The 16,649-nt window shown below is 44.4% G+C and overlaps 1 protein-coding gene and 1 long non-coding RNA gene across 2 annotated transcripts in view; both read right to left on the bottom strand.

The window, feature by feature from the left end:
• The window catches only part of dnajc17 (DnaJ (Hsp40) homolog, subfamily C, member 17), a 177,440-nt gene that overhangs the window by 148,838 nt on the left and 11,953 nt on the right, over window positions 1–16,649 (bottom strand). The gene's annotated exons all lie outside the window — the stretch shown is intronic.
• Window positions 1,610–5,407, bottom strand: LOC137326263 (uncharacterized). Its single transcript, XR_010964152.1, has 2 exons — window positions 4,639–5,407; window positions 1,610–3,060 (listed from the first exon to the last, which is right to left on the bottom strand). It is a non-coding gene; the product is annotated as an uncharacterized lncRNA (long non-coding RNA).

Genomic DNA, 16,649 nt, shown 5'->3' with positions numbered 1-16,649 from the left:
CATTGCAGTTTCTTTGGTACAATTTCATGTTGCATTGAGCTCATGCCAAAGTAACTAATAAAATACTGCTTCTGAGGTTTTGGTCATTTCTTAGTATTGCAGGAGTTCAGTCACTGGCCTGTGCTCAGTCTCTTCCTTCAGTCCACTATAGTACGAATCCAAGCAGAACACACAGCAGGGTGAGTGCACACTGCTGAGAAAATAGGTCTGAAAGGAATCACGAGGAACCCTGACCCCCGCCCTCCCAGGAATGGTGATTCTTGCTGGGGTACGGTTCCCCAGGTGCAGATAGTTCTCCAATACTTCACCCAAGTGGCTATTCTACATGTGTGAACTTCAACCATGGATATTGGCAGGCTATTCGAATGTGGAGGCATCAGCCTGATCCTGCCCTCCCCATGAGTCCACACGTTAACTGAACTCTGTACATGACACTTTACAGCTGGACTTCCTGCATGATGAGAGTAGGAATCTCAGTTGACCTTCCCCTCCTTCATCCGGGGGTGCTGAGGTCAATTATAGAAGCCCAGCGCTGCCCCGGCTAAGATCTGATAACCCAGCACAGATCAGGGACTTAACCTAGGACCTTCTGATCCGAGTGGCTCAGTGAATCAGGTGGTGCATTTACTCACTGATGTATTTAACAACCACCCCCCACCTCCCGCTCCAGACACATACTCCTTTTTTTAAAAAAAGTGTATTTTTTCTCCTCTATTTCTCACTTTGTCCCCAAATTTGCCTGTATTGTTGCTTCTGGCATAAAGCCCAGCAGGTAACACTGTCCCCAGCCCTCTGTCGATGCTGCCCTGAGTGCTGAAGGTTGACTCGTGCTAAGAGTTTCCTCTTTGAGGGGTAACACCTCCCTTCAATTCAAAGCCTCTCACTCAACCTGGCTGAGATTGGGAACTCTCTGTGCAAGAAAAATCATTTAAAACATGAGGGCGATATTCCCTTTCAAAGCATTTTCTCTCCTTCCACTTTTTTTTGGGAGATCTTCCCGCTTCCACGCACCCTCTCGATGTTGGAGGAGCGTGGTGCCTTTCACGGCCAGGATTGGTAAAGCGGCATACAGAGAATGCTCTGCTGAGTTTGAGGGGTCGGGCTAACACTCAGAACAGCGTAGCACACACAGTTACTCAGATTTCAGTGACAAGTAGTGGTGGGCTTGTGACATTTACATATAACTAGCAGATCTCCCGTAGCATTGTTCATACGCTGTTTTTTTTTTAAAAATAGGGCTTTCATCAACCAAGTGTGGCAGCACCAAGTTAACGCGACACTAAAGGAAGTGCTTGCCATATGCAAGAACTTAATATATGTTAAATACTAGTTGATCTCCCATGGCATTGCACACATGAGTCACGACCAAGTATAGACTTCAGGTGGAGGGGGACTTAAATGAACTTAATTCAGTCCTCATGCATTCTGTCCTTATTTTCATATAATCATACTTCGATTTGATATTATTTACAATTAAATCGCCAATTTGGTGGTAATTTGGGAAGTAGGTAAGTATAGTTGATTGTAACATTGGAGCATGGGCTAAGGAGCTGCAAGACATAAAACCACTGGTTGGAGGATGTAATTACAGACTGACAAGATTACATAGCAATTTCCATCATTTTTAATATACTATAGATATGTGGAAAAACATACCAAATACAATTACAGATTCTGTCCTCCCAAAATTGCACTGTGTCTGGAGAGTGTTTTGCACTGTTTAACACGAGGGTGAAGTACTGGTGAGTACCTGGTGGTTTCGATGGGTATAATTTGAATCAATGAATTAAGACTACACAAGGAGCATATCGCCTAACATTAAAGCAACTATTTTTTCCATTGTATATTGCTGCCTATCTGCTAAATAAACCTGGTGACAACACTGAAATGTCTACTGTAAACTACTTGGTTGTCAAGGCTTAAATCAGACTCGAGAGTAACGAGGGATTGATGGGGTTAAATGTGTCACAGATCCTCTTATCACAAGGATCAGTTCATACCCTAGACAAATATACAGGAAAACAGGGTAAAAGTACACAATGCCACTCAGACACTTCCTGTATTGGGTCTCACACGCACAGGCCTGGCACCTAGCCAGGGACTCGCAATAAAGCCCACTTTAAAAATATACACACAAGACATTGAATTGCAAAGAATATATTGTTTTTACTTCAATTTTTTTAAATTGGTGAATTTTGCATTCGTGCAGATGAGGGATATTCACAGTGGTCAATGGAACTTTTTACATTTCAGGCATCCAATGTCAGCATCAAGCACTCCCAGATCAGGTTTTGCATAGTTAGATACTCGTATCAGTAAAAGTGACCATGAAGCTGTTGGATTGTCCTTTAGGGAAGGAAACTTTTTTTTCGAAATCATTCTTCGGGATGTGGGTGTCACTGGCAAGGCCGGCATTTATTGTCCATCCCTACTTGCCCTGAGAAGGTGGAGGTGAGCCTTCTTCTTGAACCTCTGCAGCCTCTGTGATGAAGGTGCTCCCACAGCATTGTTAGGTAGGGAATTCCACGATTTTGACCCAGAAACAATGAAGGAACAGCGATATATGTTCAAGCCAGGGTGGTGTGTGACTTGGAGGTGATGGCATCCCTATGCACTTGCTGCCCTCATACTTCTAGGTGGTTGAGAGTTTGGGAGGTGTTGCCAAAGAATCCTTCATGACTTGCTGCAGTGCATTCTGTAGATAGTACACACTGCAGCCACGGTTTGCCGGAGGTGGAAGGGGTTGATGTTTAGGCTATTGGATGAAGTGCCGATCAGGCAGACTGCTTTGTCCTGGGTGGTATCGAGTTTCTTGAGCGTCGGGGCAGCTGCACCCATCCAGGCCAGTGGAGAGTATTCCATCATACTCCTGACTTGTGTCTTGTAGATGGTGGAGGCTTTGTGGAGTCAGGTGAGTCACACGGCGCAGAATACCCAGCCTCTGACCTGCCCTGGTAGCCATGGAATGTATGTGGCTGGTCCAATTGAGTTTCAACCACTTCGATGTGGGACTGGAATCATATATAGGCCCGATCAGGTAAGGACGGCAGGTTTCCTTCCCTAAAAAAGAACTGAATTCAATTCTCAAACTGCAATGGTGGAATTTGAACTCGTTCCTTGGATTATTAGTCCAGGCCTCTGAACTACTAATCCAGTAACCTAACCACTATACTACCATCACCCAAAGGAAAACTGTCATATTGTTGCTGAAAACTGCTTAAAATTAGTATATATGTGGCAGCAGAAATAACGTGCCAGTAGGTCAATAAATACAGATATTCAATGACAAATAGACAGAAGGTTTGACCTCACAGTCCCCCTGTAATGCGCCCATGGACTCCTAGGATTCCAGGGCATATATGACTACGAGGAGGGAAGATTTATAGCCGAGTACTCCCCTCTATTGCAATGAGCAGGCTACCTGGCCCTGTCTCAGGCGTCATTGGGTTGGGTCACTATTCTTCTGGCGCCAGGAATGAGGCCTGTGTATTCCTGTCTGTCCTATTGTATCATCCTGCTACTTCCCATATGTGTACATATTCCGATATTTAGAATAGGGGGCAGGAAGGTCTTGTAGGAAGCATCCCCAGGTTGCTTGGTAGTTCCCCAGGCTCAGCGGTCAAAGATCATCCGGTCTGACATGTCACAGGCACTTTGGGGAGGGAGTTATTTTTAACTGTTCATTTACGTGGATCTTTCAGCAGCTTACATTTATATTGTGCTTTTAATGTAGTAAAATGTCCCAAGGTGCTTCACCGGAGTGATTATCGAACAAAATTTTACACAGAGCCACATAAGGAGATATTAGGACAAGTGACCAAAAGCTCAGTCAAAGATGTAGGTTCTACGGAGCATCTTAAAAGGAGAGGGAGCAGGAGAGGTTTAGGGAGGGAATTCCAGAGGTCAAGGCCTAGGCAGCTGAAGGCACGGCCGCCAAAGGTGCAGCGATGAAAATCGGGGATGCGCAAGAGGCCAGAATTGGAGGAGTGCAGAGATCTCGGAGGGTTCTAGGACTGGAGGAGGTTACAGAGATAGGGAGGGGCAAGGCCACGGAGGGATTTGAAAACAAGGATGAGAACTTTAAAATCGAGGTGTTACTGGACCGGGAGCCAAATTAGGTCAGCGAGCACAGGGGTGATGAGAGAACGGGACTTGGTGCCTTGTTGCTTATCTGTGAATCTGCTAGCTGTCCATTATCTTGCATCAATTACTGACCAATAAATTGCAGTATTGTTTCTTAGTACAACCCATTCTGTTGTTAGGAAGCTGGTCCCCATTAGCATCAGATCTAGTGTTTAAGGTGTAAAACACCCACTGTTCCAGGTGTAAAACACCCACTGTTCCAGAGTAGTGACACAACATGGGCTCCAGCCTTCAATACAATACCGGTGTACATTCCAAACAGGACTCCTCTCAATACTATTGCCATATGGAATCACTTTGACTAACAGCATGAGGCTAAACCTAAACTCAAGAAAGCAAGTGAAATTCAGCTGTCTTCTTCTCCTGTTCCGTGCCTCGCGACACGAGGCAACGCATTTCTTTCACTGCTTTACATCCAGTAGATCGTACTCTGGGTGGTTTCCATTACTGAGTTCCTTTTTATGTGGACAGGTCATTAGCCTCACAACTCCCTACCAGGACAGCCGGCTAGATGCAATGGGGGGTTGCCACTCCACTCCCATCGGATGCAAGTATCCCACTGGATGTCAACCCAGTATTCAGAGACCAAAACTCTCGTCAGGGTCCGTCTGGAGTGAGGCTCGAAACCTAACATTCCGACTCATGGGCAGGATGCTACCAGTGAGCCTCATCTTTAGAAACTTAAAAATATAAATATATTTTTATTTCCTAGGATGCTGCTCACTGTGATTAGAGAATATGCTAAAGTCTGACAGGAAGCAAGTGAGACATTTACAGGAAGCGTACGTTATAAGCAAGAAAGACAGACTTGACTTTCACGTCCTCCGGAACTCCCAAAGCGCTTCGCAGCCAGTGAATTACTTTTGGAATGTGGTCAATGTTGTTTTGTAGGTAAGTGCTTCAGCCAATTTGCACACAGAAAGGTCCCACAAACAACAAATGAGATGACTGAACAGTTCATCTGTCTTGATTAAGGGATGAATGTGGGCCAGGACACCGGGAGTACTCCCCTGCTCTTCTTCGCATAGTCCTATAGGATCTTTTACACCCAGTTGAGCAGGCACAAGGTGTTTGGGAGTGAGTTCAAAGCAGCAACATCATCCAGGGGTTTGGACAACTTTGAGAAACCTTTTGAGCTTTGCTCCAGGGTTTATGACACCATCTGAATTTACAGAATTAAATAGAAATTACAACAGGAAAATAGACTGTTCAGCCTAACCAGCCCTTATCCTGTGCTACGAGCAGTAGACCTAATCCCACATGCTCTCCCTACTGCCCTATCCCTTTATTCTCCTTTCCTTCCATCACTATATAACCTGTCCTTATATGTTGACGTGGTTTCTGCTTCAAATCACTATCTCCGGCAGTATATTCCACAGCTTCACAATCCTTTGTATAAAAAAAAAAGTCTCCCCGGCACTCTGTCCTAAATCTCTTACCTTCAAGTTTAAATTTTTGTCCTCTGGTTCTAGATCCCCTCAAATTGCTAGAAACAGTCTGCTTCTAGCCACACTGTCCCATCCTTCATAATTTACCCCAGACTCTCCTCTGTTCTAACAAAAACAGCACCACTGACCAGTACAGTCGGACCAACAATCACCAGTCTGGGACCCGGCCCCGCCCACTGACCATTCCAGTCAGACCGACTATTTTGATTGCAGAGGGTGAACCCACCCACACTTCATGTATTTCGCCCAGCCACAGTTTATTTTCCATATATTAAATACAAGTTTTACTTTGTCTTTTGGAAGTGCCCCAGATGTCTCAGTAGGTAAAGCCATATGGATCAGAATATCCCAGGTACAGGAGTACAAGTGCTTCAGTGCCTTGCGTTTGGGATGTGGAGGAGCTGTGAGGGGGGAAGAAAATTAGCCAGAGCTTCTAGTCATGATCGCTATCCAGTATTTCCTACTGGACGCATGCCTGTTCGCAGACGTTGAGTTAGGGCAGGATCAGAGTGTGCTGTGACATTGCCCTCTCCCTACAAGCTAGCACACTCTCCAGTCTGATACTGGAAGAATGGCGCTTCAGCAAGATGCTGGAGGGTTATCAGTGCCTCTGGCACCATACCCCAACCAGGAGTCAATGCCTTGTTGAGTAGGAGGAAAGAAAACTGGCAAAACATGCAAGTCTGTATTACGTGACAGAGGTGGTGAAACTCACTTGTCGGTTTAACTGCCTGGTTCAAACATGCGACAATAGCAGGTTGCACAAGTTCTCCTCAAACGCAAGCTGCGACTCATCTGATAATAAAAACCTAATCAGCTGTCATCACACATGGCAGATTGCTTGGGTTAACTGAAGTGCAGGCATATGAAACCCATTAATGCTGCTCTGTACAATACCTACATCTGCAAATGCAATCAAGGATCACTCACAGAGTTGGCTACAAACTGTGCCGAGATATAGAGCCTGCATTGTTTACTGCTTCCTCAAAAAAACAAATAAGCCCTTTAGTGCAGTAAGCTTATTATGTAACTCCCAAAGGCAGCTTTAAAGACATGGGTGAATGGAGAGCAGGCGTATGTGGAAAAGGGAAGAGGGCGCATGTGAGGAAGAGAGCGGCTTTTGCAGGGGAGGGGAGGGGAGAAGATGGACAGGCGCAGTGGAACGTGATGTCCATTTTAAATTTGTCATACTTCAAAAAAACAGTAAAGAAACAAACACAACCACTTGCAATATACAGAGAAACTCCAGTACATTAAATACCAGAGCCACAATATCTGCAATCTCAAACATTGACCTTCCAAACAAAGCCAAGCTTCTGATCTCAAGTCTGAATAACCCTTCAATAAATGTAACCGGTCTTAACATAAATCACATCTTGTAACCTTGAAGTCATGTTTCAGAATTTTTGAACATTTTTACACAGAAAGGATTTGGAAAGAGTTGTTTTACTTGTTATTTTATAAAAGGATGGTGTATTAACCCCAAATTTTTTTTTAAAAGCGGTCCTAGAACATAGGTAGTTAACATGCTAATGAATTAACCATGATGTTTTTTCAAAATGTAAATAAGCAGTAATTCCATAGTTTGTCTCCATAATTGATAAACACCTCACACCCACTGAGAAAGAGATCAAAAACCTTCAAACAAACTGTGAACAGTCAGGAATAAAGTAGATTGTCATGATACCAAGAAACAATTTAGTTTTTGCGACAGAAGCTGCAGATGGAACAGAACGGGCACTCAAAAAGGCAGCATGCAGATGAGTTTCTCTGTTTAAATTAAGCAAAATTATTCATTGAAGTGGGGTAGCAGTGTGTACCCCATTATTTTCATCCTATTATGCAGAGTTAAGCTGCATTGATTGAACTAAGTGAATCTGCTTATTGCTCTGTACTGTGGAATAGAGCAACTTAATTCAAACCAAGCCTTGCCTCATCTAGTGTTCACTCGGTGTGCCTTCGGAGATTGAATAAATACACATGCAAAAGAAAGAGTTTCAGGTTCAGGACATAAGAGGGTTCTATTGTTACACCCCTGGGTCACGCTATTTTATAAGTAGGTACAGGGCAATGTGAGTCAACTCCAATAAAACTAAGGTGCTCAGACTGCTTACAGGAACAACAGACGTCACTGAAACACAAAAAGGTATCTATGGCAGACCTGGATTCATAAAAGACACGTACCTACGCTTTAGCAGCGGACAAATATGTAGTGTTTTACACGATATAACGTTCCCGTCCCTGAAAATCTGCACTGTGAGCACTGCCCAAGAAAGAATTGTTTTAGTGTAAAAGAATAGTGCAACCATCTTCAGCCAGAAGTGCCGAGTAGATAATCCATCTCAGCCTCCTCCCGATATCCCCACCATCACAGAAGTCAGTCTTCACCCAATTTGATTCACTCCATGTGATATCAAGAAACGGCTGAGTGCACTGGATACAACAGAGGCTATGGGCCCCGACAACATACCGGCTGTAGTGCTGAAGACTTGTGCTCCAGAACTAGCCGCGCCTCTTGCCAAACTGTTCCAGTACAGCTACAACACTGGCATCTACCCGACAATGTGGAAAATTGCCCAGGTATGTCCTGTCCACAAAAAGCAGGACAAATCCAATCCGGCCAATTACCGCCCCATCAGTCTACTCTCAATCATCAGCAAAGTGATGAAGGTGTCGTTGACAGTGCTATCAAGCGGCACTTACTCACCAATAACCTGCTCACCGATGCTCAGTTTGGGTTCTGCCACGACCACTCGGCTCCAGACCTCATTACAGCCTTGAATCAAACATGGACAAAAGAGCTGAATTCCAGAGGTGAGGTGAGAGTGACTGCCCTTGACATCAAGGCAGCATTTGACTGAGTGTGGCACCAAGGAGCCCTAGTAAAATTGAAGTCAATGGGAATCAGGGGGAAAACTCTCCAGTGGCTGGAGTCATACCTAGCACAAAGGAAGATGGTAGTGGTTGTTGGAGGCCAATCATCTCAGCCCCAAGACATTGCTGCAGGAGTTCCTCAGGGCAGTGTCCTAGGCCCAACCATCTTCAGCTGCTTCATCAATGACCTTCCCTCCATCATAAGGTCAGAAATGGGGATGTTCGCTGATGATTGCAGTGTTCAGTTCCATTCGCAACCCCTCAAGTAATGAAGCAGTCTGTGCCCGCTGCAACAAGACCTGGACAGCATCAGGCTTGGGCTGATAATTGGTAAGTAACATTCGTGCCAGACAAGTGCCAGGCAATGACCATCTCCAACAAGAGAGAGTCTAACCACCTCCCCTTGACATTCAACGGAATTACCATCGCCGAATACCCCACCATCAACATCCTGGAGGTCACCATTGACTAGAAGCTTAACTGGACCAACCACGTAAATACTGCGGCTACAAGAGCAGGTCAGAGGCTGGGTATTCTGCGGAGAGTGACTCGCCACCTGACTCCCCAAAGCCTTTCCACCATCTACAAGGCACAAGTCAGGAATGTGATGGAATAGTCTCCACTTGCCTGGATGAGTGCAGCTCCAACACCACTCAAGAAGCTCGACACATCCAGGATAAAGCAGCCCGCTTGATTGGCACCCCATCTACCACCCGAAACATTCACTCCCTTCACCACCAGCGCACTGTGGCTGCAGTGTGTACCATCCACAGGATGCACTGCAGCAACTCGCCAAGGCTTCTTCGGCAGCACCTCCCAAACCCGCAACCTCTACCACCTAGCAGGACAAGGGCAGCAAGCACAAGGGAACAACACCGCCTGCACATTCCCCTCCAAGTCACACACCATCCCGACTTGGAAATATATCGCTGTTCCTTCATCGTCACTGGGTCAAAATCCTGGAACTCCCTACCTAACTGCACTGGAAGAACCTTCACCACACGGACTGCAGCAGTTCAACATGGCGGCTCACCACCACCTTCTCGAGGGCAATTAGGGATGGGCAATAAATGCCGGCCTCGCCAGCGACGCCCACATCCCATGAACGAATTTTTTAAAAAATGCATTGCATTCAATGGGCTCAACTTTACGGTGCAGACACAGAACTTCAATACAATACCCCAGGTAAAGCTCACAAATAGCAGGGGTGAAAACTAGATCTTCAGATAAAAACTCAAGGTGGAAATGTACAGGGGCTACATATTAGAATATTTTATTCCACCCTACCAATCTTTTCCTGAGGGTGCTGACTCTTGCCAGAATACAGTGTCACGGGTCCTAGCAGCCTCTTCCAAGACAGTAAGTGCTAGCAGGCTGTTCCACTCAGTGGGGGGATGGGGAACAAATCAGGTCCGATGCTGTCCAGATACCGAACAGGAGTCTCTGGATAAGGATGAGGAACCCTGGCTCATTTTCTCCTTCCCAACCTAAGGACTAACTCTGGTATCCCAAACAGTGCCCAGGCCGGGATCCAGCTAACTCAACGCAGACCAAGGGTGGAACCTGGAACCTTCTGATCTGCATGGTTTAATACCGCAATAACCAAGTCACTAGGGCCCATTGGGGAGGGTGGGAAGGATGAGAACCAATGAACTATTAGCATGAAAATCAATTGACTTCAAAAAATGAGCACAGCAAGATTATGGTGACCACAGTTATCCTGATTAACAGCAGCAATGTTACAATTTATTGGAATTAAACAAATAAGTTTTAACCTGAAGAATTTGCAGTCCCTTTTGAGTACTTCTGCAGCCTTCCCTGGATTTTGCTGTTAATTGAACCATCCTGCCTCAGTTTTAAACACTTTTAGGAAAACTGAGAGTTGCAGTATTACAGTGCCACTTGCTGGAAGTGGAGATTTACTACAGACAACCGGACTCAGTTAAGAGCTGAGGAATCACCTGTTAGCTCCATTCTACTCTACACTAGCCTCATGGACTGAGTGCTAGTTCATCTTGAATTAGGAGCCGTTTTGTGCTGAAGGCTCACGTCTAGTCAGATCCAGGTTGAGACGGCAAAACTCATTTCATACATATCATCCAGCAAAAAAGCGTAGACTTTCATCAGGCTATGCTGCATTCAAGCACAGAGATGAAAGTGTAGCCAGCAAAGCCACTCCCGAAACATGCAACTCATCAATATGTACCAATTCTCCAATCCAGACTAGGCCTGTATTCCCATGTATAGAAGATTAAGGGGTAATCTAATTGAGATTTTTTTTTTACGATGAGTGGAAATCTGGAACTCTCTTCCCCCAAAAAGCTGTTGAGGCTGGGGATCAATTGAAAATTTCAAAACTGAGATTGATAGATTTTTGTTAGGCATGCGTATTAAGGATTATGGAACCAAACGGGTAGATGGAGTTAAGATACAGATCAGCCATGATCTAATTGAATGGAGGAACAGGCTTGAGGGGTTGAAAGGCCTACTCCTGTTCCTATGTTCCATCCCCCTCCACATTCAATGTCTCAAATTGAACCAGACTGTTTGCAATATTCAGCACTGAGCTGATTTTGTGACCCCATATCCCCTCCATCACAAAGGCCGCCTGCTTCCACCTCCATAACATCGCTGGCTGCCGCCCCACCCCTGCCTCAGCTAATCTGCTGAAACCCTTATCCATGCCTTATCCATCTATCCATGTCACCTCTAGACTTGACTGTTCCAAAGCCAACCTGCCTGATCTCCCATCCTCCACCCTTCATGAACTTCAGCACATCCAAAACTCTGCAGCTCATACCTTACCCTGAACCAAATCCCACTCACACATCAGTCCTGTCCTCACTGGTCTACATTGGCTCTAGATCCCGCAACAACTCAAACTTAAAATTCTCATTCTATTTAAATCCCTTCATGGCCTTGCCCCCATCGCTGTAACCTCCTCCAACCCACCCATGAACTCTCCATTCCTCTGATTCTGGCATCTTGTGCGTCACCCCTCCTTATGACCAATGGCATTGTGCTTTCAGCCAGCTAGGCTCCACAGTCTGGAAATCCCTCCCTAAACCCCATTGTCTCTCCACCTCCCTCTCCTCCTTTAAGACACTCCGTGAAACCCACCTCATAGACCAAGCTTGTGGTCACCCTAACATCTCCTTCTTTGACCCGTTGTTCATTTTTTCATCACGTCCCTGTGAAACACCTTTGGACTTTTGTTTTGATGTTAAAGGTGCAATATAAATGCAAGTTGCTGTTGCTTTTTGTTAATCTTCCAACAAAGCTTGACCAAACTACATCCTTGAATTTGGTTGCACTTTCTGGGATAATACAGTCCATGCCTTGCTTAAATTGCTTAATTCCAATTATCTGTGAATTCAAATTGAAATTGTGCAAAAATAGACTACTGTGCTGTTCTTTTAAAATTGCTTAATTTCTACTACTGGATTATTTGAATTTTATCAAGCAAAAAAAAACTCAATGAAAAGTGGACCATATTATCCATTTTGAAGGCATTTTTCTCCCTCTTGCCCTTTATGGGGACCCATAGTGTACATCATTTCCATCTGAGACAGCAGGTTGGCAACTCCCTATTCCCTACCACCACCTAAACCTGGACACTAGATGTCTCCCTTCATTTTCTTCCCTCCCAGTGCGGTCATTGGCCATGTTTTCTTAGTGTATTGGTACCACTCACTTAGGCCCACATAATTTAATGTGTGTGAGATGCTTCTTGTGCCATGCTATTAAGTTATCACCTCCAAGTTGGTGGGACAGGTTGATAAGTCTGTTAAAAAGCATACAGGATTCTTGGCTTTATAATAGAATCATAGAAGTTTACAACATGGAAACAGGCCCTTCGGCCCAACATGTCCATGTCGCCCAGTTTATACCACTAAGCTAGTCCCAATTGCCTGCACTTGGCCCATATCCCTCTATACCCATCTTACCCATGTAACTGTCCAAATGCTTTTTAAAAGACAAAATTGTACCCGCCTCTACTACTGCCTCTGGCAGCTCGTTCCAGACACTCACCACCCTTTGAGTGAAAAAATTGCCCCTCTGGACCCTTTTGTATCTCTCCCCTCTCACCTTAAATCTATGCCCCCTCGTTATAGACTCCCCTACCTTTGGGAAAAGATTTTGACTATCGACCTTATCTATGCCCCTCATTATTTTATAGACTTCTATAAGATCACCCCTAAACCTCCTACTCTCCAGGGAAATAGAGGCATACAGTATAAAAGCAAATAAGTTATGCTAAACCTTTATAAATCACTGGTTAGGCCTCAACTGGAATATTGTGTCCAAGTATGGGCACCATACTTTAGGAAGGATGTCAAGGTCTTAGAAAGGGATTTACTAGACTAGTAACTTCAGTTATGTGGAGAGACTAGTGATGCTGGGATTGTTCTCTTTAGAGCAGAGAAGGTTATGGGGAGATTTAATAGAGATGTTCAAAATTATGAGGGGTTTAGATAGCGTAAATAGGGAGAAACCGTTGCCACTGGCAGGAGGGTCAGTAACCAGAGGAGACAGATTTAAGGTAATTGGCAAAAAGAATGAGATGGGGTGACGAGGAGAATTTTTTTTTTTACACAGTGAGTTGTAATGATCTGGAATGCACTGCCTGAAAGGGCGGTGGAAACAGATTCAACAGTAACTTTCAAAAGGGAACTGGATAAATACTTGAAAATGAGAAATTTGCAGGACTATGGGGATAGAGCAAGGGAATGAGACTAATTGGATAGCTATTTCAAAAAGCCAGCACAGGCACAATGGGCCAAATGGCCTCCTTCTGTGCTGTACGATTCTATGATTCTGTAATTCTATGATTCTAATTAATCCCGTCAACAGTGACAGATCTATAACCACTAATGTACATTTATATAGCATTCCTCATGTAAAAGAGCACCTCAAAAGGAAGGAGTGGACATTTAGCAAGAGAAGGAATGGGCAAGTGTTGTCCTTTAAAAGCAAGGAAGTAGGTTGCAAGAGGGAGTGGTTTTGGAACAGAATTCCAGAGCGCAGGAGCACAGTGGCTGAAAGATTGGTCTTGAGGTGCACTGCAGGGGGCAAGGAACAAACAATAATCTGGAGTCAGAAGAATATGCTACAAGGCACAGGCTGGGATGTAGGGTTTGAAAAGATTCCCCGAATAGGTTTGGGAAAAGCAATAGAAGGATTTGAAAGCATCAACGAGATCTTGGGTAATAAAAACAGAAGATGCTGGAAACACTCAGCAGGTCAGGCAGCATCTGTGGAGAAAGAAAGAGAGTTAATGTTTCAGGTTGATGACCTTTTATCAAAGCTGCTCTTTTGCAGGCCATCCTGGTGGGGATGGAGGTGTAGAGGGACTGAATGCCCATGGTGAAAAGGAGACGGTTAGGGCTGGGAAATTGTTAAAGTAGTGGAGGGCGCAGAAGAGTCGAGAATGTAGGTCGGAAGAGATTGGAGAAGGGGGGAAAAGAGCGATGAAATAAGAAGAAAAAAGTTCTATTGGGCAGGAACAGGCTAAAACAATGGGTTTACCGGGACGTCCTGTTTGTGGATCTTGGGAAGAAGGCAGAAGCAGGCTGTGCGAGGTTGGAGCTCTCCAGAGGAGGGGAGGTCAGTGACTGTCTGGGAAACAACGGCTTGATGTTTGGTGGTGGGGTCATGGTCCGGGAAGAGATGTCAGTGAGTTGGCATACAACCTCTGCAAGAGTACCTTTCTTGTCGGCAGGTTTAATGACAATGTCAGGATTGGACCTGACAAACAGAGTGCTGCAAGTTCAGAGGGAGATACGTTGGAGTAAGCAAGTGAGGGTAGTGGAGAAATTGAGACGGCTGACTCAACAAAATCTTGGGTGTTGATTTTCTGTGCAGTTGGGTAAGGATAGCGGGGCTTTGTTTGGGAGAGGACTCGGCTTCAGAGTTCTGGTGTAGCTGAAGTTTATGAAGGCAAAGAGGTTGGCATGGAGAATGTTGGAGAAATTAATTTTTGGGCTTGTAAAGGTGTGCAGGTGTGAAGAAGGGAAAGGCCGAACAATTATAGGCCGGTCAGTCTTACCTCGGTGGTGGGCAAACTATTAGAATCAATACTGAGATAGGATAAACTGTCACTTGGAAAGGCATGGTTTAATCAGGGATAGTCAGCATGGATTTGTTCAGGGAAGGTCATGCCTTACAAATCTGATTAAATTCTTTGAGGAAGTGACAAGGAGGATTGAAGAGGGTAGTGCAGTGGATGTTGTCTACATGGATTTTAGTAAGGCATTTGACAAGGTCCCACATGGCAGACTGGTCAGAAAGGTAAAAGCCCATGGGATACAGGGAAATGTGGCGAAATGGATCCAAAATTGGTTCAGTAACAGGAAACACAGGGTAACGGTCGATGGATGTCTTTGCGAATGGAAATCCGTCTCCAGTGGTGTGCCACAGGGCTCAGTGTTGGGTCCCTTGCTGTTTGTGTTATACATTAATGATTTGGACTTGAATATAGGGGGCAAGATTGGCAAATTTGCAGACGACACAAAAATTGGGCGTGTAGTTGATAGTGAAGAGGATAGCTGGAGACTCCAAGATGATATCAATGGGTACTTTAGGCACTACAGATAAAGTGAAAACTAGAAGGCGTAAAGCAATTAACCCAGCATCAAAGCTGAAGGTCAGGCTAGAGTATGTGGCCCAACTAAGAGTTCGATATACAAATGCACGGAGTACAAGGAATAAATTAAATGGACTACAAGTTCAAATTCAAATCGGAGGGTATGACATGATAGCTATTACTGAGACACGGCTGCAGGATGGGTCAGGATTGGGAACTAAATAAACCAGGTTATAAGGTCTACAGGAGAGATAGGGAAAATGGAAGAGGGGGAGGAGTAGCCTTAATGATTAGAGATGAAATCACTTCAATGATAAAGGAGGGTATAACGAGAGGTAAGCAGCCAACAGAGACCTTATGGGTTGAATTGAGAAATAGGAAAGGATCTAAGACTATAGTGGAAGTTGTGTATAGGACCCCGAGCAGCAGCTCTGAAGAGCTAGATTGTATAAATACAGAGATTAGACAAGCGTGTAAGAAAGGCATAGTGGTCTTAATGGCGGACTTTAACCTTCACATAGATTGGGAAAAGCAGACTAGCAACTGTCAGAAAGGTAGTGAATTTCTTGAGTGTGTTTGGGATAGTTTTCTACAGCAGTATGTCAGAGAGGCAACAAGGGGGAAAGCCATACTAGATTTAGTAATGAGCAATGAACCAGATTTAGTTAACAGCTTAACTATGCGTGAACATCTCTCCAATAGCGATCATAACGCGATCGAGTTCAATGTAGTGTTTGAAAAGGGAAAAAAGTGAATCAGCTGCTAAGATTCTAGACTTGGGTAAGGCCGACTTCAATGGGATGAGACAGAGACTGTCCACCGTAAACTGGGCAAATCTGTTAATGGGTAAAACGACTGATGATCAGTGGAAAATGTTTAAAGAAACATTTAACGTGATACAGAATCGGTTTATACCCCTGAGGGGCAAGAACTGTACTTGCCAAAAAAAACAGCCATGGACAACTAAAGAGGTAAGGGACAGTATAAGACGTAAGGAAAGGGCATACAAAAATGGTACAGATCCTGGCAAATGGGAAAGATACAAAGATCAACAAAGGGTCACAAAACAGATAGTAAGAGCTACAAAAAGAGAGTATGAAAAGAAACTTGCAAGGGATAACAAAACCAATACAAAGAACTTTTATAGTTATATTAAGAAAAAGAGGGTGGTCAGGAGCAGTGTTGGCCCCTTAAAAACTGAAAGTTGGGATATTGTCATTGACAATGGGGAAACGGCGGACATGTTGAATAATTACTTTGTGTCAGTATTTACAGTAGAAAAAGAGGATAGCATGCCGGAAATCCCAAGAAAACTAATATTGAATCAGGGACAGGGACTCGATAAAATTAACATAAGTAAAACAACAGTAATGAAGAAAATAATAGCACTAAAGAGTGACAAATCCCCAGGAGCAGATGGTTTCCATCCCAGGATTTTAAAGGAAGTAGGTGAGCACATTGCAGATGCCCTAACTATAATCTTTCAAAGTTCTCTAGATGGGAAAATTGCACATGTCACTCTGCTTTTTAAGAAAGGAGAGGGAAACCAGGGAATTATAGACCAGTTAGCCTAACATCTGTTGTGGGGAAAATGCTGG

Source organism: Heptranchias perlo, chromosome 10 (assembly GCF_035084215.1).
Source record: "Heptranchias perlo isolate sHepPer1 chromosome 10, sHepPer1.hap1, whole genome shotgun sequence".
In the NCBI taxonomy this organism is placed as follows: Eukaryota; Metazoa; Chordata; class Chondrichthyes; order Hexanchiformes; family Hexanchidae; genus Heptranchias; species Heptranchias perlo.
The sequence above is the reverse complement of the archived record's forward strand: the minus strand, read 5'-3'. Positions and strand labels throughout refer to the sequence as shown.